The sequence below is a fragment of the Girardinichthys multiradiatus genome, chromosome 23 (assembly GCF_021462225.1).
Source record: "Girardinichthys multiradiatus isolate DD_20200921_A chromosome 23, DD_fGirMul_XY1, whole genome shotgun sequence".
Lineage (NCBI taxonomy): Eukaryota > Metazoa > Chordata > Actinopteri > Cyprinodontiformes > Goodeidae > Girardinichthys > Girardinichthys multiradiatus.
The window spans coordinates 19732746-19759388 of record NC_061815.1 but is presented as its reverse complement, the minus strand read 5'-3'; the positions used below and the strand labels follow the sequence as shown (position 1 = coordinate 19759388).

General features: G+C 40.7%; 1 long non-coding RNA gene across 3 annotated transcripts in view; it reads right to left on the bottom strand.

Annotated features, from left to right (window-relative positions):
* Positions 1 to 18002, bottom strand: part of LOC124860850 — a 110095-nt gene extending 92093 nt beyond the window's left edge. For all 3 annotated transcript variants that reach the window (XR_007036460.1, XR_007036461.1, XR_007036462.1), the window contains exons 1-2: positions 17757 to 18002; positions 6363 to 6450 (exon numbers count right to left, since the gene is read on the bottom strand). This is a non-coding gene — a long non-coding RNA (uncharacterized LOC124860850). The remainder of the gene's footprint in view (positions 1 to 6362; positions 6451 to 17756) is intronic.
* Between the last annotated feature and the right edge of the window lie 8641 nt (positions 18003 to 26643).

Here is a 26643-nt window from a genome sequence, read left to right as displayed (position 1 = left end):
GTTCCTAACTTTTATGGACAGGATTTCTAGCCATAGCCAAGGCCGGAGGGGGTCTGGTTTGGGGACCAGGGGATTTCGTCTCTTCTTTTTGCAGATGACGTGGTCCTGCTGGCCCCCTCTAGCCAAGACCTACAGCATGCACTGGGACGGTTCAGAGCCAAGTGTGAAGCAGCTGGTATGAAGATCAGCTCCTCCAAGTCCGAGGCCATGGTTCTCGACCAGAAAAGGGTGGCTTGTCCTCTTCAGGTTGGAGGGGAGTTCCTGCCTCAAGTAGAGGAGGTTAAGTATCTCGGGGTCTTGTTCACGAGTGAGGGAAGAATGGAGCGGGAGATCGACAGACGGATCGGTGCGGCTGCCGCAGTAATGGGGGCACTGTGCCGGTCCGTTGTGGTGAAGAGAGCTGAAAAGCGAAGCTCTCGCTTTACCGGTCGGTCTACATTCCTACCCTCACCTATGGCCATGAATTTTGGGTCATGACCGAAAGAACGAGATCCCGGATACAAGCGGCTGAAATGAGCTTCCTCCGTAGGTTGGCCGGGCACTCCCTTAGAGATAGGGTGAGGAGCTTGGCCATCCGGGAGGGGCTCGGAGTAGAGCCGCTGCTCCTCCACATCGAGAGGAGCCAGTTGAGGTGGCTCGGGCATCTATACCGGATGCCTCCTGGACGCCTTCCTCGGGAGGTGTTCCAGGCACGTCCCACCGAGAGGAGGCCCAGGGGACAACCCAGGACTCGCTGGAGGGACTATGTCTCTCCGCTGGCCTGGAAACGCCTTGGGCTCCCCCTGGACGAGCTGGAGAAGGTGTCCAGGGAGAGGGACATCTGGGTATCTCTGCTGAGTATGCTGGCCCCGCGACCCGGTCCTGGATAAAGCGGAAGACGGCGAGTACGAGTCTTTTTGTCTTCTCCTGTCCAGGTTAAGGTGAGCTAAAAATAGTATGAAAAAGAGCATTTGCCTGTCCATGAGGTACAAGTGGCTTGCAAACACAAAGAGGAATGTCAAGCATTAAACACTTCACTTTACTTCAGTTGATTCTGATTCATTCATTCACTTTGCTATCACTAATTTTGCCTAACGGGGAACACTGTGTTATGGGCTGATACCAGAGTTTGGTGTTCCAAACTGAACACAATCTCTTTGCACCTTTCAAATGAGCTGCCTTGTTGTTTGCCTTGTGTTTTTTTTACTTGGACATAGAAAAATAATAAATGATCATCTTTGAGCTGTAAGCCTAAAGATGACTAAAAGAAAGATTTGTGGCAGCAGCTTTAAAGTCCTTGAAAAGGTCATAGCACTAAACATTGCCAATCGCTACCAGTACTATTATATTTAAACATTGCAGCTGGTTCTGCTGAATGTAATGGGGCTTTTATTTTCTCCTGTTCAAGTTAAGCACATGGACTATTATGCTAAGACACAAATACCAAAAGCACCAAATCTATAAAACATTCATTTAACCATCATCAGACTTGATCCCATACTTCATTTCTATTCTCATACAGATTAGTGTAACACTTGTTTTCACAGGTATTTATTTATTTGTTTTCTGTTTATGTGAGATTTTCAGACTTTTGGTGATAAGCCTCATAAAGACTTATTTTCATGTTCACAATCAAGATGGCATTACTGTCTAATCTTAAGCTCCAGGAAGCAAAGCTAGATGGAGATCTGGTAGATTTGCACTTCAAATCAACCATAAAGATCTCTGTCTCTGGTAATCCTTTGAATGTCATTCACTTCTGATTTTTAACTCTAGTCTATGCACAGTGGGACCTCACCAGTGATAGCTGGGATTTGTGCAGCGTTTAGAGGAGTTACAGGAAAGGAAATGCATTATACACGCATGCATCAGGTGGTTTGGCAGCTGCTGTGCAGAGGATTTACATTGCAGCGAAGAATATGGCTCCGTAATTATATTGAGTAAATGTTACATTGCAGGTCTTTATATTTCTGTTCTCAAAAGCACATATTTAGCTTGACTTAAATAACATGCACAAAGCAATAATGCAGTTTTTCCATCATCATCTTAAATCAAGTGTTCCCTTGTTAATAAAACAATATCTAGAAATTTATTAAATATCTCTTTATTGGAATAGTAGTTGGTGCTACTTTGACTAGATGTTTTATGAATTCACATTTTATCACTGAAATGGTATCCTCAGTAAATATAATTGTATTCCTTTATTTCCAACTGTATAAAATGTTCTTAAAATTTTGACTACATTTAATTTGTTTTCCCTTTTTATTTATGGTAAATAAAATCAATAAGGTTATGTTTTTATGTGATTACAGTTTATCTATCATTAGTACATGTGTTTGTGTTGTACAAAACAAAACGTCTATTTAAAGGTTTATTCTGACTTGTAATAAACAAGCTCCATCAGATATTGACAGTACGTCAACAATCCCAAGTGGACCAAGTGGACTTCAACAATCCCAACAACACAGCCAGTTTTCAGAGTTTTCAAACATCCTTAATTGGAGATTATTGTTCTCACTATAATTTAAAAATTTTCTTTTTTTTTTGTTTTGTGGCACTAGTGGCCTTTGTGTTGTAAGTTAACTGACAGGAAATAGGGTGGAGAGACATGCAGCAAAGGTGAAAGGGCTGGGACTCAAATCTGTGACGGCTGCATTGAGGACTGTAGCCTCCATATATGCGTTGCTTACTTTACCTCTGGGCCAACATCGCGCTCAATAATTCCACATTTTGATCATGATAAAAGGTTTTTTATGATAAATGCCCACCCATAACCTTATGGCCATAGAACTAATTACTTAAATTAAAAGTAAAAAGTTTTCTTGGATTGATTTGCTGCAAAACATTTACTGTAGTGTTCTGTAACATTGTTAAAGATTCTGTTTTGTGTTAGGCGTGGTACAACGGAGGACCCCGGAATGCAGACAAGCAGGCAGCATGATGGTAAGTGAAAAAAGATTTAATTAACAAAACACTCACTCGCAGGAAGAGGCAGAAGCAAAACTGGCAGGCAAGACAGGCATGGCATGATCCGAAAAACAAGACATGAGCATGATCGTGAAAATGTTTCCGTGAGGAATAAACAGAACGGAGGTGTATATATGGAGCGTGAACCAGGTGAAGCGAGGAGACAGATTTGCTTAGTGCAGGTGAACCGAATAAAGTTGATTAACAGACAGGAGTGAACAAAACGTGACTGGATCAAAACAGAGACTCTTGAATACAAACTAATGGAAACTAGAAAAATATGAAACTAAAGCATAACCAGATTCAAACACCAAACTTGACAAAACATGAACTAGAAGACAAAAACTAGAGAATGACCAGGAAAATAATAAACAAAAGCATGATTCAAAACTTCAACTGTGAATAAGACCAACAATACCCAAAAACACCCACAACTCATAACAGTTTTGTATGATCAGTATACCAAAAATAATATATTTCTACTGACTAATTGAGTTGGTTGCTTAAAGAAAGGAGCATGCTTTACATCTCACTAATAAGGTAACCTGTTTGTCATTTTTATAGGTGAAGAATTGTTTTTTTTTTGTCGTAGTGTCATTGAAAAGTTACTGCAGTCTGAGGCTGAAACCTCAGTTTTTCTGCTCAATGTTGCGCTTACATGTTTTTCCTCTCTGTGTAGCTCTTTCAGTGCCCTGCTGTCCAAACCCATGTATACTAGTTTAATTGGTGATTCTAAATTTGTCCTGAGGAAGAACATAAATGGCTATCTCTCGCTCGTTGTGTTAGTCCAGTAAAGCTCCAGCAGTCTGTCTAGATTGTATAATCTCTCATCTGTACCCACAGGAAATGACAGCCAGCTCGTTTAAACCCTGAAAAGAAAAAAATAGCATGGATATGCAAGTACAGACAGACAGACGGACGGATGGACCATCCATTCTGTTTATGCTGGTTGCCTATCTCCAGCAAACAGGTCCTCAGCCCTGTGATGGTTCCCTGGCCAGGTCAACAGTCTATCACAGGACAGCACAGAGACATACAGAACAGACAACCATGCCTGCATACTCTCGTACCTAAGGGCAATGTAGAAAGACCACTGGATATTTTCCCTTTCTCAGACTGTTTTCTGTAAAGCCGAGAGAAGGTTGTGCATGAAAATCCCAGTAGATCAGCAGCTTCTGAAATACTCAGATCAGCATGTCTGGCACCAACAACCATGTCACATAGTAAGTCATCTAAATCCCCTTTCTTCCCCATTCTGATGCTGAATTTTAACTTCAGTGAGCTGCTTTCACCTCATTTAGATGCGTAAACGCTTTGAGCCAGTGCTTGGTCATTGGCTGATTCACTAATTGTATTAACAAGTAATGGAAGAGGTGTACCTAATCAAGTGGCTGGTGAGTAAATATTAAAATATTCTCAACTGTCTTTGTTTGACAGGGCTAAAAGATGATTATTTACACTTGATTGTTCTAATATGTCATTACTGTTGTTGCCATAATGAATGAGCTGCATTATAAATACTGTATTTAATATGTAATTATCAAGAGAATGTTGTGCATTTAAGTAATTTTTCAACACAGAAAATAGTTGGGCAGCTGTTGTGGAGTTAATATGGATATTTTCTGAAATATCTCTACGTGTTCTCAACATGCATGTAAAAGTTAGAGTAAATTGTATAAATTGTATGACCAAGACGTTTGAAGTTTATATTCTTGTAGTTTATGGATTTTCCTTTTCCAAATGGTAGTATTGAAAATCATTCTCTGTAGTGTACAAGAAGATTAAGTTGTTTTTAAAAAAATGCGATTTAACATTTTGAGAAGTTTAGAATAAAATCCGTAGGTGTCCTACAATCGGTGAAAGTTATGATACTAAACTTGTCCTGAATTGGAGGTCTATTGATGAGACTATGATCGGTAACTGCTTCTCTGCAGGGAGGATCGTGGGTGTTAGCTCCAAAGTGCAATGACTTGTTGGACCACTTGTTTGCTGAGTATTGGACTATCTGCATGTTGTTGGACGTCACTGTGCCTCTCCAATGGCATCGGCCGTTTTGTATCCAGGACAGCCCGCTACTACATATCCCGTCGAGCACTGCGACTGATATGACGAGCGTCCCAAGTCTGACGTCACAAGACGCTATATAGGAAGGGCTCGGTTTTGAAAACCCCGCCTTCTGCTAGAGAAGAGCTCTTTGCAGAGTTCATTCATTCTCTCTCGTTGGACAATGAACAATTCATAACTGAGGTTTCTGGACTAGGAAGGCCAGAAATTTCACTTTGCCGATCGAAGACGTGAGTTTAACACGTAACTAAAAACATGGAGTTCGAGGAAACGAACCGCCACCGTGTTTTCATCACAAGTCGACTTTGATGGTCAGATCATATTTTTCCTTTTCGTCAAGAAGGCCAAAGGACTGACCGCTTTCCTGGAGTTAAGCTGCGGACGCGCACAACGCTTCAAACCCCCCCCCCCCCCTCTTTCCCTCTCACTCGCTGACCTAGAAGGAGCTTCACCAAGTAAAACCCATCCTTTATTTTTATTTCTTTATTCAGAGGTTGTAGAGCGATCAGAATCGCTAGTTAGGATCTCATGTGTTCTGAACGATATGTGCATGTAACCTTGCTTATTGGAACTTTGATGTGTTGTGTTGATGTATGAAGCCGCTGTGCTAGCTCTGTGCGTGTTTTACCACATGAGAGTCAACGCAGGTGTGTGGTAAGACTGGACTGTTAAAATCACCTCATGGTGAAATTCTCCATTTTCCTTTGTCTCCAATCTCACTGCTCGCTAGCTTGCTGCCAAAAGTTTTATAACCCTTTGTCTGCTCAGGAGTTGGGGGAAGTTTTATGATCAGGACATCACTGAGTACAGTTGGAGTTGCGCCCCCCACTCTCCACTCACCCCCACACCTCTTCATCATATTCTCAATTTTGCCATAAATGCTGGTTGATTCAACACCCACTGCTGTTTTCTTTATTTTTGCTTAGTTAGATGTGTTACCCTTGTTATGTAGAATTTTGCATGTTGAGTAGGTGAAGATTAATAAATATTGACATAGATAAAGAGAGAGCGTTTTGTGTTCATTGTGTGCAGAAAGTGATTTGTCAGTCAAGATAAGGTTAAAGTTCCACACGTTTCGGCAGAAACGGTCGATTAAACGGTGACATCTCCGGCAATAGTTATTAATTATTACGGAGTATTTAACGGTTGTAATTGTCAAAGGCGTTGAGCCGCAATTACAACACCAGAAACATCTCTGGTCTCGATTCATAAATGAGGATTTTGGTTAAGAAATTGATTTTGTCAAATTATGATTTGTAATTATAATTATTGATCAAGATTAATCAATCAATAATCATAACCCCCAACAGACTGAAGGTAATGGTTGGACAAGAGGATGATCTCAAGCTTACTGTGTCTGCAGCAGGAAGGAGGTGGCTCAGAGGAAGGGGTTCCAGTCTGAAGTACAATCAGGTGAAACTGTTTCTCTGGTCTTTGCCTCTGGAAAACATGGAGAACAGAAAAATATTAGAATACTCGAAAGGATTATAAGAAGGTTATAGGTAGACATATTTATTTGTCTTCTTAATTCAGGAATATTTAGATATGGGTGTATAATATAATGCATGGTTTGTTTCCTCCTCCACTAAATATTATCGTTAAACAAAATTAATTTCTTAACCAAAAATCCTCATTTATGAATCAAAACCAGAGATGTCTTCTGGTGTTGTAATTGTGGCTCAAAGCCCTTGATAATTGCAATTATTAAATACTCACTATTACTAGATGTAATTGTTTAATCAACCGTTTCTGCCAAAACGTGGGGAACTTTAACCTTATTTTGACCCAACTAAACAAAATAAAACAAAACAGAACAAAACAACATGGAGTGTGTATGAAAATCCAACCAGCAGTTATGGCAACAAGTGATAATATGGTGTTGAGCGGAGCTTCGGGAGCGCCCACCAAAGTTTAGCTCAGTGGGACACAGGCAGTCATAAAACTTCCCCAAGCAAAGTTGTAAACCCAGAGTACAAAGGATAATAAAACGTTTGGCGGCAAGCTAGTCAAGCACAAAGTTGAAGACAAAGAAACTGATTGATTTTCACCATAAGGTTATTATAGCAGTCCAGTTTCACAGCACACCTGCGTTCAGGTGTCCAGACAGTAAAAACACAACTTGTGAGACTCGGTGGCCTCCGAAATTCAACAGCAATCAAGTTTCAAAAAAACAATGGCATGCACATACAATTCAGAACACATTAGAATATAAGTGGCGATTCTAAATCGCACTAAAATCCTACTCTACCCTGCCCACGCTATTTCTAATAAAGAAATAAAAATAAAAGGATGGATTTTACTTGATGTTGTCTTCCTTGGGCCAGAGAGGCTGAGAAAGGAGGGGGGGAAGAGTTTCCACGCATCCGTGGATAACTAAAAGTAGAATGGTCCATTTCTTCTGGCTTCCTTGGCAGAAAAGCAGTATCACGGACCGTCAACAGTCGACTGGAACAAAAACAAGGGTGGTGATTTCGTCTCCTTGAAACCTCCGCGTTTTTTTTGGTTACGTGTTAAATCCACATCGTCGATCGGTAAAGTTGAAACTTACAAGCCTTCTTATTCCTGTGAGCTTAATTCGCATAGTTTTCGCGTTGGCCAACGGGGTGAATGAATGAAAGTCCACGTGGGATTTCTTCCCCAGAGTGACCCTCCAGTTGCGAGGTAACCGCGTCTCGGTCCCAAGCTGAAAGCAATGGTGGGCCATCTCATACTTTGTTATATAGTTGACTTTGGCCTCAGAGCTGCGACGCCCCCGTCCTATCAGCCGTGGTGGCCTCTGGGATTTGTAGTAGCGGACTGTCCTGGATTATAAAATGGCCGAAAATGCCGGAAGGCCTGGTGGCGTCCAGCAACATGCAAATGTTCCAATATTCAGCAAAACATGGTACAACAGTTCTAAACATCCATAAAGCAGTGGTTGGTAACTAATCAAAATTTTTATCATATTTAGATTTTTCACTGTTTCACATTGACCATGCCTTTTTAATTTTCCACCCGTTTAATGTTTTATTCATTATTTCATAATTTAACAAATGATGTATTTTAGTGTTTTCATTTTGATTTACACCATCCAGCTGCAGGGACTGCAGATGGTTGGAGTCTATGGCTAAATTTGGCATATTTACATGAGGAACTGAAGTTATCATGCTGATAATGATGCACTGTTTCTGTCAGTAAGTAAAAAAAAAAAACAGTAAAGTAAAGTTCTTCACCTTGTATCCATGACTATGACATGAGATCTTATGATTTTTCTAAATTTTATGATTTTCTCACAAAATGTAAAAACTTAAAAAGGTCTACAAATTAGTTATGACATTCGTTCAAGCCATCCATTTTAGGAAGAAAATGCTTTCTCCTACACCATCCATACGTCTATAACTTTACTGTAATTAAATACCATCCATCCATCCATCCATCCATCCATCCATCCATCCATCCATCCATCCATCCATCCATCCATCCATCCATCCATCCATCCACAGGTTGGAAGTCAACAAGTTAAATCATCCCTCACCCCAGTGACACTTGCCTGCTCGTCATTGAGATCCTGATCTGTTCTCAGACCCTCTGACCACAGGTTCTCTTTCCAGATGGACACGTCAGAAATATTTACAGGGGTTGGACAATGAAACTGAAACACCTGTCATTTTAGAATGGGAGGTTTCATGGCTAAATTGGACCAGCCTGGTAGCCAGACTTCATTGATTGCACATTGCACCAGTAAGAGCAGAGTGTGAAGGTTCAATTAGCAGGGTAAGAGCACAGTTTTGCTCAAAATATTGAAATGCACACAACATTATGGGTGACATACTAGAGTTCAAAAGAGGACAAATTGTTGGTGCATGTCTTGCTGACGCATCTGTGACCAAGACAGCAGGTCTTTGTGATGTATCAAGAGCCACAGTATCCAGGGTAATGTCAGCATACCACCAAGAAGGACGAACCACATCCAACAGGATTAACTGTGGATGCAAGAGGAAGATGTCTGAAAGGGATGTCCGGGTGCTAACCCGGATTGTATCCAAAAAACATAAAACCGCGGCTGCCCAAATCACGGCAGAATTAAATATCCACCTCAACTCTCCTGTTTCCACCAGAACTGTCCGTCGGGAGCTCCACAGGGTCAATATACACGGCCGGGCTGCTATAGCCAAACCTTTGGTCACTCATGCCAATGCCAAACGTCGATTTCAATGATGCAAGGAGCACAAATCTTGGGCTGTGGACAATGTGAAACATGTATTGTTCTCTGATGAGTCCACCTTTACTGTTTTCCCCACATCCGGGAGAGTTACGGTGTGGAGAAGACCCAAAGAAGCGTACCACCCAGACTGTTGCATGCCCAGAGTGAAGCATGGGCGTGGATCAGTGATGGTTTGGGCTGCCATATCATGGCATTCTCTTGGCCCAATACTTGTGCTAGATGGGCGTGTCACTGCCAAGGCCTACCGAACCATTCTTGAGGACCATGTGCATCCAATGGTTCAAACATTGTATCCTGAAGGCGGTGCCGTGTATCAGGATGACAATGCACCAATACACACAGCAAGACTGGTGAAAGATTGGTTTGATGAACATGAAAGTGAAGTTGAACATCTCCCATGGCCTGCACAGTCACCAGATCTAAATATTATTGAGCCATTTTGAGGTGTTTTGGAGGAGCCAGTCAGGAAACGTTTTCCTCCACCAGTATCACGTAGTGACCTGGCCACTATCCTGCAAGAAGAATGGCTTAAAATCCCTCTGACCACTGTGCAGGACTTGTATATGTCATTCCCAAGACGAAATGATGCTGTATTGGCTGCAAAAGGAGGCCCTACACCATACTAATAAATTATTGTGGTCTAAAACCAGGTGTTTCAGTTTCATTGTCCAACCCCTGTAAATGGAGACATCCTTGACACATCCCATCCACCTCAACTGAAGGGAAGCAGCTGCAAGTTCCTTCCTGACCAATGAACTCCTAACACTATCTCCAAAGATGAGTCAGACACAGGAACTTAAATCTGATCCATTTATCTTGTTTTTTTCTGTCATAATTCCTTTTAAAGAACTCTTTAATCTCTGAACTTTATCAACTGTGCCTTTATTTACACACAAGAAGGAGGATAATAAAGAAGAGCAAATAAAAGTGCAACAAGATACTGCCATATCATAACTGTGGAAGAATTTGCAGATACAAAAAAGAACAAATTGCAACCTAGAATGCAAAGTGTCATTATCTGATCTGGGTGAGTTATCCAAACTGAGGGTGCTGGGATTTTCTTTTCTAAACTCACTTTTTTTTTCAAAATTATTTCCTGTTTTACATTTCAGAATTCCATGTTTTACAGCGAACATACTATTTAACATAATAAAAAATATCTAATCATATGGTTAATGTATAAAATGTCAGCAGCTTACTGGAAAATAATTACAAAATCTTAGGAATATTTTAGGAGTTTTTGTAAAGCACCTAAACTTTTTTATAAAAACAAAATACTAGATATATTTCATATCAAAGTTAAGAAACAAAGATTAAAATGTACAATTCATCAGTATTATGGTCTGTTGTAGAATTTCGACTTAGTTTAAAGGTATACCCCCATAATGATGTTCAGGATGTTTTGGATTTTTGTTTTTTTGTTTTTTTTTAGTGATGTGATAAATGTTGTTGTCCTCCAGAGGACAATCTTTCTGTGCTAATATGGGTTTAACTGGGTTAAACTAACTAAATGTTCTAAGAACACTTTAACTAAAGAACTTGCAGCTTTATTATACATTTCTAAAGGAGTAAATGACTTACCACATAATGCTGCAAAAAGTCTTCAATAAGCATGCATCTTGCTGTGTTGAAAGGAGATCTTTGCTGTGGCACTAGGCAAAAGTTAGCTTGCTTTCTTTCTTTGTTGATATGACTTGTTGACCAAAAATATTCTTTTTTGCTGATTTCCACAAAAACTTGCAGGAAATGTTCTGCTTCATGAGCATTGTAACAATTATTGACTTGGTGTTATAGCTGCCTTTAGGTGTCATCATGGTGCTCAATTGAGCCTCAGCTCAGCAAGCTATAAAGGAGATGTGGATTTGGTCCAGATTGACTGGCTATTCAGCATGGAGTGGAACTGAATCCAGGTCCAAACTGTAACCTTTTTTTTTTTCTTTTTTTTTTCCAGTTTCTTTGATCATCATGACGTATGACATCAGGGTTTACTTTTTTAGGATTATTGCAAATGTATTTTGTGTTAACACAGACTTTAGCAATCAATAGCAGCAAACAGCCAAAACCTCTGCTCTAATAACTGCACACACTGGTGTTGTAATATACTTGTGTGTGTATTCCATCTGTACCACTCCTTCTTGTGTGAAGCTCAGTGACTTAAAGGTGTATTTACTTTTAACCACAACTGTATTGAGTGGTCATGTTTATTCAATAGAAGCTCCTTCGGTGTTAAAACTTTATATTAACCTGCTGCTAATCTGCTGATATAACATGATAGCCAGGAATAAAATGTCCTTGGCTGACCTGGATATAAACTCAAAATATCACTAATTCATAAAGGTGGCTCATTTCTTTTTCTTTTCATCATAACCTTTTATCAAAATAATGAGCAACAACTCAGCTAAAAAAAGACTGTTTTGGTAAGTGCTATTGTTATTTTTCTGAGCTCATTCTGTCCACAAAGCATTCAAAAAATACAGTCATCACCACAGTGTTGTACTGTGTGACAGAATGTATGCTTTATTTTGAATCAGTCTGACAAGAATACTCCTGCTGATTTAAATGCTCAGAACACCGAACGTTCTATTGCTCCCCAGTGGGATATATTCCCCAAACAAATGCACTATTTACTCCTGCTTGTGTAAGATACAGTGCCGTTCTGGGTTAGAAACCAATTGTGTGACCTGTTTACAAAAAAAAAAACAGACAATCACTTTGGTAGTTTTGGTCTTTTTCGGAGCATTTCTTCATAAGAAGATGAAAAAAAAAAAGAAAAGGTACTTGGCTGATATCAGAAGAAAATTGATTCAGGGACTTCTGCTGCATTGTGTTTGTGAGCTGCTATGCGACTATTCTGCCTTCACCTTGGCTTTTTCTGGACATATTTCAGGCTGTTGTGGTGCTGTCAGCTCCTTTGAATAGCCTGATGTGACAATTGAAGGTGGAAAGAGTGTGAGAATATGCCTTAGAAGAAATTACAGGGGTTGGACAATGAAACTGAAACACCTGGTTTTAGACCACAATAATTTATTAGTGTGGTGTAGGGCCTCCTTTTGCGGCCAATACAGCGTCAATTCGTCTTGGGAATGACATATACAAGTCCTGCACAGTGGTCAGAGGGATTTTAAACCATTCTTCTTGCAGGATAGTGGCCAGGTCACTACGTGATACTGGTGGAGGAAAACGTTTCCTGACTCGCTCCTCCAAAATACCCCAAAATGGCTCAATAATATTTAGATCTGGTGACTGTGCAGGCCATGGGAGATGTTCAACTTCACTTTCATGTTCATCAAACCAATCTTTCACCAGTCTTGCTGTGGGTATTGATGCATTGTCATCCTGATACACGGCACCGCCTTCAGGATACAATGTTTGAACCATTGGATGCACATGGTCCTCAAGAATGTTTCGGTAATCCTTGGCAGTGACGCACCCATCTAGCACAAGTATTGGGCCAAGGGAATGCCATGATATGGCAGCCCAAACCATCACTGATCCACGCCCATGCTTCACTCTGGGCATGCAACAGTCTGGGTGGTACGCTTCTTTGAGGCTTCTCCACACCGTAACTCTCTCGGATGTGGGGAAAACAGTAAAGGTGGACTCATCAGAGAACAATACATGTTTCACATTGTCCACAGCCCAAGATTTGTGCTCCTTGCACCATTGAAACCGATGTTTGGCATTGGCATGAGTGTCCAAACGTTTGGCTATAACAGCCCGGCCGTGTATATTGACCCTGTGGAGCTCCCGACGGACTGTTCTGGTGGAAACAGGAGAGTTGAGGTGCACATTTAATTCTGCCGTGATTTGGGCAGCAGTGGTTTTATGTTTTTTGGATACAATCCGGGTTAGCACCCGAACCTCTTTTTCAGACAGCTTCCTCTTGCGTCCACAGTTAATCCTGTTGGATGTGGTTCGTCCTTCTTGGTGGTATGCTGACATTACCCTGGATACCGTGGCTCTTGATACATCACAAAGACTTGCTGTCTTGGTCACAGATGCGTCAGCAAGACGTGCACCAACAATTTGTCCTCTTTTGAACTCTGGTATGTCACCCATAATGTTGTGTGCATTTCAATATTTTGAGCAAAACTGTGCTCTTACCCTGCTAATTGAACCTTCACACTCTGCTCTTACTGGTGCAATGTGCAATCAATGAAGACTGGCTACCAGGCTGGTCCAATTTAACCATGAAACCTCCCACACTAAAATGACAGGTGTTTCAGTTTCATTGTCCAACCCCTGTAGTTGCTGGAATTAAATTACACTCTTTAAAAAATCTTAGATCTCAGACCCCAATGGTGTTATTTCATGTTTACAGACAGGCTTTTTTTACAGCCTCGTGGAGAGAGACCCACACTTTTCCTTCAGGCAACAAAGGTTTGATGTGTTCCTGAGTGTCACTAACATGTCATAATACTCCCACATTCCTCTTTCTACCTTTAAAAACAGACAGACTCCAAGCTCAAGCATCTCCAGCTGTCTGTCTTGATCACTGGGGAATGTTTTCGGGTTTGCATGAGCGCTTTTTAAACTGTGCTGTAGGTGTGCAAGTGGGACTTTCTCAGGTGTTTGCAACAAGTTGAAAACGTGAGGCTGAAAAAAAGAAAGAAACATGAAAAACAGCCTAAACAAAGGCTATGCTGACTAGCAATCGCTAAAAAAAAAAAAATGCTCAGCAAAATTGAAAGCATGTGCATGTATTCAGTGCAGGAAAGGTTGGGATGATACTATTTCAGAGAGCCAGAGGAAAAATGTTCCATACATCCTTGACTTATATTTGGACCCAGGCAATCAATACGAACAGAATTATGAGGCAGTGAAGCGAATGATTTTAATCTGGGACTAAATATCCAGTAGTGGATTAGTTTCAGACAATTTCATACCTCCAGAGCACTTCATGAAATATGGATAAGGCAGAGGAGTGAGGGGGGGATGGGGGTGGTTTGGGAGATTAGGGAAAATAGAGGCATTTTCCGAAACCTCCATCTTAGATGGAAGCCAGATGAGACGTTTTGCAGAAGGGCATCTGGAGGATTTCAAGCCACTGCGCACAGCAGATGCCCCGTCACCCACGGCCTTGGACTAGGCACCAGTTTAATTAGAAAGACCCCCTGGTAGGCTACTTCTCAACACTGACAGCGGAGTTCCTTAGCATGCCCAGATTTTCCCTCGATGTGGGACGTCTCATGGTCATTGGTGCTGATGAGCAAGGGCTGTGCAGGAAAAACAAAGTCATGTGAAGATGTAAAACGGGTCATTTACATAAAGGGATCATTAAAACAAATCCATCCTGTGGTGCAGTCATTTACTTTGAAGTTTTATTAGCATTGTGATCTGGGGCAGACGGCACCAATTCCAGTCCACACATCATGCATGTGTAATTGCTATGTTGGTCCACAGCAAAGAACAAATTGGTTTTACGATGAAGAAAACTGTACTGTTGCAAGAGACCTACATTTTCTGTCTCTGCTGCAGCAATCTAGAAAAACTTGTAAAAGCTCTGTCTCACTGAAAAACATGAAGAAGGAATGTTTGTCATCATCTCCTAAGTGCGATTCCTGTTAGGAAATTCAGATATTATATTACTGTACTGTGTCAGCAAAGCAGACTGCAAAAAACTGCAAAAATTATTTTGAATTATGAACAGACTAAAACACTGTTTTATGCAGATTTCAGACCAGAAATCTCCTACATTAAATGTAAAAATGTATTGTACCATTACCTTCTTTATTGAATTGAAGTGGGGAATCTAAGCTTCTCTGTCATTAACAGTGCAACATTATAGATATAAAAATCTTTACATGGTGAGACTTAAACTGCATTATTGCTCAGTTTGTCACTGTGCTTTATTGGCCAGCAAACTCTCCAGACCCAAACTCCACCAAGAAACTAGTTGTCGAAAGGCAAAGGAATAGAGGACTCAAATCAACACCCACTACAAGGAAATAAAATCAGTAAGTCCAAGGTCAGAACACAAAAATCCAATCCAAACAGAGGTGTCCAAAACAGAGGCAAGTCTAAAACTACAATCTGGGTCAAAATCATTGTAAGAAATAATTTGGATTAAGGCTGGATCGCTTCACACAAGGAAGGAAGATGAACTGGCAAGGGGAAGGTTAGGTATAAACAGACAAGCAGAGGATGACAGCGAGGCACAAGTGGATAACATTAGTGTGTGGCAGAGGTTGATTACAGGTGGGAATCTCTGGAAGTGAGGTTGTCTGAAACGAGACAGGAAATGCTTGGAGGCAGGGTCCAACCCACTTTCCCCTTAGCCAGTTTAACCCAGATAACATGAAAGGTCAGACGCCACCTGGTCCTGGGGAGCCTGAGTCTCACGACCACAGGCTTAATAACTTTTGACACTGGAAACGGCCCAAATACTTTGCAGATAGCTTACATGAGTCAGTACACAGAGTAGATAGCCATACTCTCTGTCACACACAATAGGCAGAGGGTGGAGGCCTATGTCGATTCGAAGCTGTCTTGTAAGTTGAAGACTGTCGTTAAAGTGTGTTTGTGAGAGGAAGGCAAAGGGGTAAATGTGACTATCCCACTACGAGGCCTGCTAAAGGACAGCTCCCACTCCAGAAACTGAGTGGTCAGGGGCAGAAGTGAAACTGTTCTTTAGCTTCTGATCAGCTTGAGGAGACCCCAGAAACCTAAAAGTTGGAGAGGCTAAAGTATGCAAAGGTGCAGCAATGGCGCTGTAGCACCTTATGAACTTTATATAAAAATGAGCAGAGCCCAAAGATCTTTATACCTCCTTTCTTGAAATTGAGGTTGCCCAGAACCTAACTGCTCCCACCTTGGTTAAAACCACCTGGATCTCCCCCTCCATGCAAAAGGAGCCCTGGCTAAGAACTGAGTGCATATATTGTACAGTACATGGACAAACCTTTTAGCTGGCTCACTTTGTTGTACTACAAATTGCTTAATGTAATAGTCTTACGCAATATTTTAATTGTCTGAGGAACAAAATTTGGGGATTTCATGTAAGTCATAATCATCTTATTTATTGAGATGCACATCCATGTTGTAACAATATAAAGGCTAGGTTTGGACTTTACTCATAAAACTTTCCTGCAGCCGAAACATACTTTTTTAGCCTTGTGCATTGTGACGGGTGAGTGAAAAACTCCGCAGCTGCATGGTGTGATAAGTCATGCATGCCAGAAAAAGATCTATTTGAGACTCTCTCCCTGAACTGATTGTGCATTCCAAGAAATCACTCTGTAACTGATGCTGTAACAGCTGAAAATATATATATTTTTTCGTTCCTCTTGTTATTTACTAAGGCATCTTGGTAATCATTGATCTTCCAAATTGCAATAACAAACCTGTCAAATGATTCTACTGTTGCATGCTTTTTCTTTAATTTACTGCCACTGATTCATACAGTGTAGGCTTAGCATACAAGGACAGCTTTTAGTTAAAACCAGCAAAACCAGGCAGCTCTTTGCAGCAAATCAGGACTTTGGTTGGATTGTCCATTTGCCCCCATGCATGTTCCAGATGCTTCGCTTCCTTCCCACAGCTGAAAAAACATGCATTAGGTTAATTGGTAAATTATAACCAATTGTGGGACTGAGTGTGAGTATAGATGGATATATTTCTGTTTCACAGATCTCTTAGTTCACTGTTGAAACAACTAGTTTTAGCCTAATGTTTGTCAGCTCAGAGATAATTTGTATTTATTTAATATTTTTTTTAAATTATATGAATACAAACAGTGGTGAGTTTTGTTTAAAAAAAATAAAGTCTAACACTGTTTTAGTAAACAACCTGGATGGTCAATAGGCTAATCATAAAATGGCAGAGCAATATGATATGTGACCTTCAGAAAATATTTTAACTTTAACTTTTAAGTTGTGGTGAAATGTATGTACACCCACCAATAATTCTAGGGGTTTTAGACAAATTATTCTCTCTTTACCAGGTTCGAAAGTTATTGAAATCTAACTTCGTGTAGAAAACCACACAAAAGTAAACTCCAAAATTCAGAAAAAAGCACAACCCTGGAATTTGAAATGGGTGTACTTTCATTTAACTATGACTGTAGCTTTAGAAAGTTGAGTCTAAACGACTGGAAATGTATCCTTTCTACAAACAAACATCTACTTTACCAACTCAGTACTAAAAAATAACAGTTTTATTTTTAATTAGTTGTTTTTTTTAACATAAACATTGCATATAAAATTGAATGTGATGATTATGTCCTGATACATAAAGCCTTACAACTAGGAAAGAAAAGTGTATGTATGGTTTAGCAAGATTAGTTATGATGGAAATATTCAAACTGTGCTCCTATCCTGCAAGATACAGAGCATCAGTGATGCTTAATAATTCTTCTACCCATAACTTGAAGGTGACATAGTATAGAGGTGTGAATAATATGATAATGTGAGGTTTTATTTTCCCTGTCAGAACTATTCAGGCATCCTATTCTGTAAGGATGCAATTCTTATTGACATGTCACAGAGAAGTGCAGGGATCTTTCCTTTAATACTAAGTATTCACAATGTTTGAGATTGACTACCTGCAGAGGAGAGGAGGAGAGCCTTTCCAAGGAGAGCTGCAGGGTTGGGGCCTCCTCAGATTTGTGCTGGTACTGTTTTCCCACAGGGTGCTCTGCAACACACTGTTCCTGACGCTCAGCTGTCAGAAAACTAAAGATGGAGATGTGTTGATGCTTGCCTGCCAGAAAATCACAGCCCAACTGTTCAGTGCCAAAAGCCACACGAGCGTGGCAGGTGAGATACTGGATTCTGTAGGAGAAAGTGAAGGCGAAGGTGTTAGACGCGCTGGTGAAGATGAAGCCTGAATTCAGAAGAAGTTCTGGAAAAAAAAACAAAAAAAACAGGGTCAATAGGATTTCTTAAAATAACACATGAAGCAAGAACTGAGTACACAGTTTTCACTGTATTAAACAAGTCAACAACGAGCTTATCTCTGTCTACATGGAATAGCAAAGCACTCTTGGTGCACTTCATTAATTATGTAAATAAGTATTTGTTTGGTTTTATTTGTTTTCATTGTCTCTTTGGTGCAATAATCAGATTTTCAGCAGGTGCTAACCAGAGAATCATGTCGGGTGTTGAACAAGCATTTCTGTCTCTGAAGGTTGTTTTTTTTAGTCTGTGAGGAGTCTGGCATGTAAACAAAAGAACAGGTGGTGGGCTGTAGGAAAAGGAATAATACCACATTTACAGTATGTAGAGTCCTGTATGTTTACTGCTCTGAGCTACTCTGACTGTACGCACCGGCATAACAGTAGTTCTTAGGGAACTCGACAATGACAGTTTGGTTGATATTGTGCTCATGAACTGTTGTTAGTTAAATTCTTATATTACCCTGTGACTTCTGTATGAGGCATAACTAACACTTTCAATTACGTTTAAAACGTAGATAAATGGGCCGCTTATGTTTCACAAGAAGAATGACATTTTTGTTGCATGAATCCAGGTTCTTGGTTATATTGGTTACTGTGAAGGTTTGATAATGTCACACTGTAATTTCAATGTCAATTAAAATAAAATAAAAACTTTGTGGGGATGAATTCATATTCTGTGTATTTTAATAAAATACTAAAAGGAATACTAATAGGAAGCTAATACTGTACAGGGTTGCTATTTATTGTGGAGTGCTGTGTATTAAGGTGGTTTCATCAGTTAAGATAACCATACTAACTGAGAGCCTGCCACATGCTCCAACTGTAATATATAAATACATGCATATATAAATATGAATGTAAATGACATACTATCACAGAAATGCAATATTTTGCAATACAAATTTTTAAACATAAACTAATCATATTTGGTAATGGTTAAACTTGCACGACATAACTGCTGCAAATGAAGACTAAATCAAAACTTTCTGAATCCGGTTAACTCAAACAAAAAACACATGCAAATATAAATATTTTTTCTTGTCAGTCAGGTCAGGGTTGGGGAGTGGGTATCCTTGGACGGAAAGCCAAAACATATAGATATGCTTGTTAAATTTCGTCAAATATTGAAGTCATAATCACTAATGAACCCAACAGAAATGTTTTCCTGCTGCACATGAAAAATGAAGACCCCAGAGAAAACACACAGATTTAAATAGATCCAGCTGATCCACAGTGCAAATAGTAGCCCATATTTGCTTTATGATCATTCACACTAAATATAAATCACTGCAAGTGGAGTCATATTGTTTTAGGGGACTGACCTTAGTCAACAAAACCTGGCTGCTGAAGCCCAAATATTCCAGAACCTCCGAGCTACCGCAATACACAACAATAAATCCCTATTGATGAAGAAATCCCAGGAGCTTGCACCCAATAATGTACTTCAGTGCAAAAATGTCTTTGCCATCTTGCAGCCCGAATGCTGTTCTCCTGTTCATTCCCAGAAGAGGAATATTTTTAATGAACCCCCAAGTGATGACTTCCAGGTTCTCTCTGCCTTTTTTTGTGAAGACCAATCATTTTACCTCGATGCCAGCAACTCCCCAGATGATCACAACCCTACCTGAACCCATACTTGGCTGAAAACATTGCACTCTCCCCGCTACCACAGTTCACTGGGGAAAACTCATCTGAGTTTGAAAAACTGTGCCTTGTTCAAAAAGAATTCCCAGGTGTTGCGAACGTGTCCTGGAATTCAGATTTATCGAGCTGTACTTCATTTGAACAGAACTAATATCAAGCTGGAAGCAAGGATCATTTGGCAAAGTGTGAATAGGAAACAGTGAAACTCTAAAATCTAACTAAATGAATTGAGTAAAAGACGGTAGTCCAAAATCTATAAAAATAAAAACATCTCAGGAGTACTGACAGCCCCACTAGCTATAGCTCTTGGTAAAATTTAGTTTCAGTGTTTCGTTTCTAGAGAAACATTCCTTTAATTATTTTCCTAATTTTCCTTTATGCCTTTGCAGTTCCAAACCACTGATTGTGTTGAGATTCTGTTGGTTTTGTGATTGTAGTTGCCAGAAGTATGAGTCAAGTTAAGCTAAACAAAGCCTGCATGTTACACTGCAACTGTGCAAAGAATGACTGACAGACAGAAGAGGAAACAGCTCCTTCTGAAAATGTGCTGTGGGCCTCAATGCTTAGCTTGACGCTTACAGGCGCCAGCTGCAGGGCTATGTTTTGTATGTTTGAGGGTTATGAAAATCTTTATTGGCTCATTCCTGTCCTGTCGGAGACCTCCTGAGTTTGAATCCTGTAAACTATGAGACAAACTCTAAGATCAATCCAGTGTTTGGAAATGCAACAGTCAAGTGTCCCTTTCAGATATTAGTGTTAGAAACTTTTAAGCTCTCTAAGACTGTATTGGCTGCTTCTTATATTTACAGGAGGTGATAGAGATTTTGGATCTGTGTAAAAGCCGATTCTCTGCAAGTTGATCACATACATGACATGTTTTATAATAGAGATTTTGGATTCACATTAAAGAGATGCTAATTAATCACATGGTAGGGGTAATCAATATATCATTTCCACTGCAGACATTTTAACTTATCGCATTTGGGAACGCACAGGTAGAAATTAATGATGGTTTGGTTCCATTAAGTGCCCTAAAATGACACTGACAGTTCTCTAAATGAAATGCAACCATTATTAATCATTGCCTGCTTCCCCTCCAGTGGGAATTCAGAACGTCTGTGGTGAAAAACGGTCTAATCCTTCATTTTTCCAAACCGCCGTAGCAGCATTCCTCATCAGGCTTTTTGACAGATTCAGTTCAGGTTTCTGCAGCACCAAACCTATAGCACCAATAAGGCAGATGGTAAGTCTCTTCCATCAACAGCACATCAGGCTTGAGTGATGGCTGTATGCAGGTCCAGTGCTGAGTTGCTGAAAGGTTATAATAAACCCAGAATGGAACAAACACAACTTCACTGCAACAATGCATTTGTATGTGTGTGTGTTATGTTCCATTAAAAGAAGATAAACCCCGTTTTACAGACACATAATCACATTCAGCCTCTTGTGCAAATTCTCTTTTACAGCTACTTCATGAAAAATACTTTGCTATTTATCTTTTAACCACTTTTAATAGGCTTTGAAAGGTCTTTCTTATACTAAAAATCCCATAAAATAAATGTGTTTTCAAGATAATTGAAAGAAAATGCTATAAAAACAAACAAAAGAAATCTCTTCAAAACAGCTTTTGGTCCTGCTGTCCTTTTAGCATAACTGTATTATAACTTTTTGTAAAAAGCAAATTCTGTGAGACTTGTTTGGAATATGAAACAATGCAATCAGAATGTCCTTGAACAGAAAATGCTCTTTTTATTCATGTTATTAGTTGAAATAATATAAACTCAATTTCTGCTACCTGTATGACCCCTTCTCTTTTCCAATGGTTATAATCAGTCTGACAGAGGGAGGTATCCCAATCATTGTGGTTTTTAGTATAACAATGACCATCAGTGGGACCCTTTGTGAGGTGCCTTGAGACGACATTGTTGTAAATAAGCGCCGTTTAACTAAATAATCTGAACTGAAACTATCTGTGTAGTTATGCTGCTATAGGCTTAGGCTGCTGTAGGACATAACGACCACTTTCACCTTCTTCGCTACATTCTCACACTACTCTCCAATTTTGCATTGTTTGCTGTTATTTCAGGTTTTAACCTTGTTCTCTCTATTCTCTTCCTAGAAGCTACACCTGGCCTGGCTCTGTGTCTGCCTGTGACACTTTTCTGGAGAGGGGAATCGTCCGAGCTTCTGCTGGCAACAACTTAATGCTCACCCTCTACCGATGATCCACATAGCCCTGTCTTTTAGTGTTTAACCCTTTCTTTCTCCTAGACATGGAAATTGACTGAGCTTTTACTGTGACTAACTCTATGTGCTCTCTTTCAGACTCTAACCTTGAAAACTGGCTCAGAGTTTATCTGTTAATTCTTTCTAGGTGAAACGACTAAAGGAGCTACATCCATTAACATTTACTTTTGCTTCCCATAGAAAGTACTTCTGGATCAGTGCTTCGGTCTTCTTTTTGTGTCTCTGCTCTGTTCTCTCAAACCCCCAGTCGGTCGTGGCAGATGGCCGCTCACACTGAGCCTGGTTCTGCTGGAGGTTTCTTCCTGTTAAAAGGGAGTTTTTCCTCTCCACTGTCGCTACATGCATGCTCAGTATGAGGGATTGCTGCAAAGTCAACGCCAGTGACAGTCCACTGTCTCTGCATGCTCATCCAGGAGGAGTGAATGCTGCAAGTCACTGACTGGATGCAATCTGCTGGGTTTCCTTAGATAGAAAAACTTTTTATCCAATTTGAATAAAAAGCTAACTCCGACTGCACTGTTCAATTGTTAGGATTAATTGGAATGTATGTACCTGACTGTTGTGAAGTGCCTTGAGACAACATGTGTTGTGAATTGGTGCTATATAAATAAAACTGAACTGAATTGAATTGAATTGGTTTCTTGATATCATGTTATATTGTAAATAAGGGTTTCAGATTTGCAACACAAACGTTCAAAAAGCAAAGAAACACCTTGGATTGCCCTTGATGTCAGGATTAATTTTCTTCATTTGGTTTTGGCTACAGGGTTGGCCTATGGTTTTTATTTAAGGCAACATTGTTTCAAATCAGTTGAGAGTTTATATGTTCTTCCTGGACATTCCTCTGTTTTTTTTCTAAGTACTCCCATATCTTCTCACAGTCTTAAAACCTGTAAGTTTAGCTGGTTAGCTGTGAGTATGTGGGTGCATAGTTCTGTCTCTGTGTCGGTTCCGTGATGATGAACAGGTGACCTGTCCAAGGTGGACCACACCTCTCACTGGGTGACTGCTGAGATGCACTCTAGTTCCTCCATGGCCCATAGCAGTATTAAGTGGGTACAGAAAACAGATGAATGGGTTTAGTTGCAATTGAACACCGGGCTTTGTGATAAAATATTGTGACCAAGGTACATCATGCAAGAGGAAGACTTGTATTTCCCACATGTTTTGAAGCAGAGGTGTTTCCTGGATTCCAAGGAGATAAAAGATGTACAGAACACATGGAAACTGTGCAGAGCACCTCCATCTCTGACTGTGTTTGTTCTCCCAGGGAATATTCTTACATAAACTAGCAATATACCTGTATTCTACATTCCCCATAGTAAATCAGTTCCTGAATACAAAACAAGGTGTTACATACAGTGCAAAAAGCATTAACACCCTTAAAACCTGTTTTACATTTTATCATGTTACAACCACAAATCTCAGTTGATTTTGCTGGGATTTTATCTGATAATCCAACACAAAGAAGTGCATAATTGTAAAATAGGCAAGAAACGTATACTGTTTCCTTTTCTTCTGTAAAGAAACAATATTAAACATATGGCATGCATTTGTGTTCAGATCCCTTTACACTATTACCCATAAATAACATCCAGTCCAGCTAACTGTCTTCAGAAATTGCCAACATACTAGTCAGAGTCCACATGTATTCAGTCTAGATTGTCAGGTAAGATTGGTGAACAAACAGCATCAAGAAGACCAGGGAACACCTCAGGTAGGTCAGGAATAAAGTTGTAGAGAAGCAGGTGTTACAACACTTGGTTGTAATTACACAATCCTCAATTTGATTGGACTCAGGCTCGTGTCGAGTCCTGGAGCACTTCATGTCACTCTTCCTGTCTACGGTCAGCTCATGTGCATCCTACCCACAGCAGCAACGGCAAGGTAGAGGAAACCCCTGACCTAACAGGTGTGCCTACACACTACCACGATTTAAAGGAGGTATTTAGTAAACCAAAGGCCCTGTCATTACCCCCACACAGACCTTACGATTGTGCTATAAATTTGTTTCCTGGAGCCACATTACCTTCCAGCAGAATTTATAACATTTCTAACCCTGAGAGAAAATGTATGGAAGAATATATTAATGAGTCTCTGGCTGCTGGAATAATTCGTCCATCCACTTCTCCACTAGGGGCAGGATTCTTTTTTGTCTCTAAGAAGGATGGTACTCTCAGGCCTTGCTTTGACTACAGATGATTAAATCAGATAACCATAAAGAATAAGTACCCTCTACCACTCTTAACCTCAACTTTTGAGCCAGTTCAAGGAGCCACCATTTTTTCCAAACTCGATCTTAGAAACGCCTACCACCTGGTTAGAATTAGAGAAGGAGATGAGTGGAAAACAGCTTTTAAAACCCCCATCGGTCATTTTGAGTATTTGCTCATGCCTTTTGGACTAACAAATGCACCAGCAGTTTTCCAGTCCCTCATTAATGACGTCTTAAGAGACTGTTTGAATCAGTTTGTTTTTGTGTACCTGGATGACATTTGAATTTTTTCCAGAACCCTTGAAGAGCACAAGCAACACATACAAGTGGTCATCCAGAGACTCCTTGAGAACCGTCTCTTTGTAAAAGCAGAAAAAAGAAATTTTGTTTCACGCCACATCAGTTTCTTTTTTGGGCTACATCCTTGAGGTGAAGTCAGATCCTGAAAAGATAAGAGCGGAGCTGGAATGGCCCGTTCCCTCCACCCGGAAACAGCTGCAGCGCTTTTTGGGATTTGCTAACTTCTACCGCCGCTTCATTAAAACTTACAGCCAAGTGGTTCTTCCTCTCACACGTCAAACATCCACTAAGAGACCACTCTGCTGGACACCCAAGGCCAAAGCTGCATTCAAAGAAATAAAACAGAGATTCTCAGATGCACCCATTCTCTCTCAACCAGATCCCTCTAAGCAATTCATTGTCAAGGTTGACGCATCTGATGCAGGGGTAGGGGCTGTTCTCTCACAAAGGTCAGAATCAGATGATGGGACCCATCCCTGTGCTTTCTTTTCCCGTCGGTTAAATCCGGCTGAACGGAATTATGATGTGGGAGATAGGGAGCTTCTAGCTATTAAATTAGCTTTTGAGGAGTGGCGTCACTGGTTAGAGGGGGCAGTTCATCCTGTGTTGATCTGGACAGACCACAAAAATCTAGCCTACCTTCAAGAAGCCAAACGCCTAAATCCCAGACAGTCTCTCTGGTCATTATTTTTTACCAGATTCAACTTCATTATCTCCTATAGGCCAGGGTCTAAGAACACAAAGCCAGATGCTTTATCTAGACAGTTCTCTGTTGATGAGGAAGTCCCAGTTAGTTCTATTGTTCCTCCCTCCTGTATTGTTGGTGCCCTTTCCTGGGACATAGAAGAGCAAGTCCTACGGGCCCAGGAGACCAAACAGGACCCGGGTTGGGTCCTCCCAACAAAATCTATGTTCCGAGTTCTGTAAGAGCTCGTCTCATTAAGTGGGCCCATTCTGCTAGTTTCTCCTTTCACCCTGGTGTGAGTCGCACTATGGCTCTTATTAGGTGCTCGTTCTGGTGGCCCTCTCTTTTTGAGGATGTTACGACTTACATCCAGACCTGCCAAACTTGTGCAACCAGCCTCCAGCAACCAGCCTCCAGCCGGTTTATTACTGCCTTTTCCTGTCCCGGGCCATCCTTGGTCTCACGTAGCCATAGACCTTGTCACCGGTCTCCCTCCTTCCAAGGGTTTCACCACCATTTTTACTGTTATAGATCGATTTTCTAAGGCTTGCCACCTAATCCCATTACACAAGCTACTATCCTCCCTTGAGACAGCTAAACTACTAGTGAAGCATGTATTTCGGTTACACGGGATAGCTAAGGCGATCCTATCGGATCGGGGGCCCCAGTTTATTTCTAAAGTTTGGAAGGAGTTTTGCTCGATTTTAGGGGCCAAGGTAGCCTTGACTTCAGGTTTTCATCCCCAAACCAACGGTCAGGTAGAGAGGATGAATCAGGAGCTTGAGGCTACGCTTTGTTGTGTGTGTTCAACCAATCCCTCCTCCTGGTCCTCACATTTGCCCTGAGTTAAGTATGCACACAATAGTCATGTATCTGCTGCTACAGGTTTATCTCCATTCGAGGTCTCTTTGGGTTACCAGCCACCTCTCTTGCCTAGGGACGAACAGACTATTGCCTTTCCCTCTGTACGTCACCACATTCGCGGACGGTGGCTGCTCTCAATCACACTTGTGCTAGAAATCAGAGGCTGGCCAACTGGCACCGTGTTCCTGCACCCACTTACACCCCGGGTCAGCAGGTATGGTGGTCCACTCGGGACATCAGCCTTAAAGGTTCTACTAAGAAACTTTCTCAGAGGTTCATTGGTCCCTACACGGTAAAATCTGTACTCGGTCCCACCTCTGTCCTTCTGAGCATTCCTCCCAGTTTAAAGATCCATCCTGTCTTTCATGTTTCCTTATTGAAACCAGTCATTATTAACCCTGACTTGATCTTGAAGCTCATACTAACAGCCTAATGTTGTCAGCAATGAAAAAGTAGTTCACAGTTTTTCCTCAAACAAATTATTCAAGGTTTGTGGTAACAAAAGCCCAACAGCCTCGGTCAGGTTTCGCAAACTGACTTGCAGTCACATGCAGATCACAGCATCCCATGTCACGAAT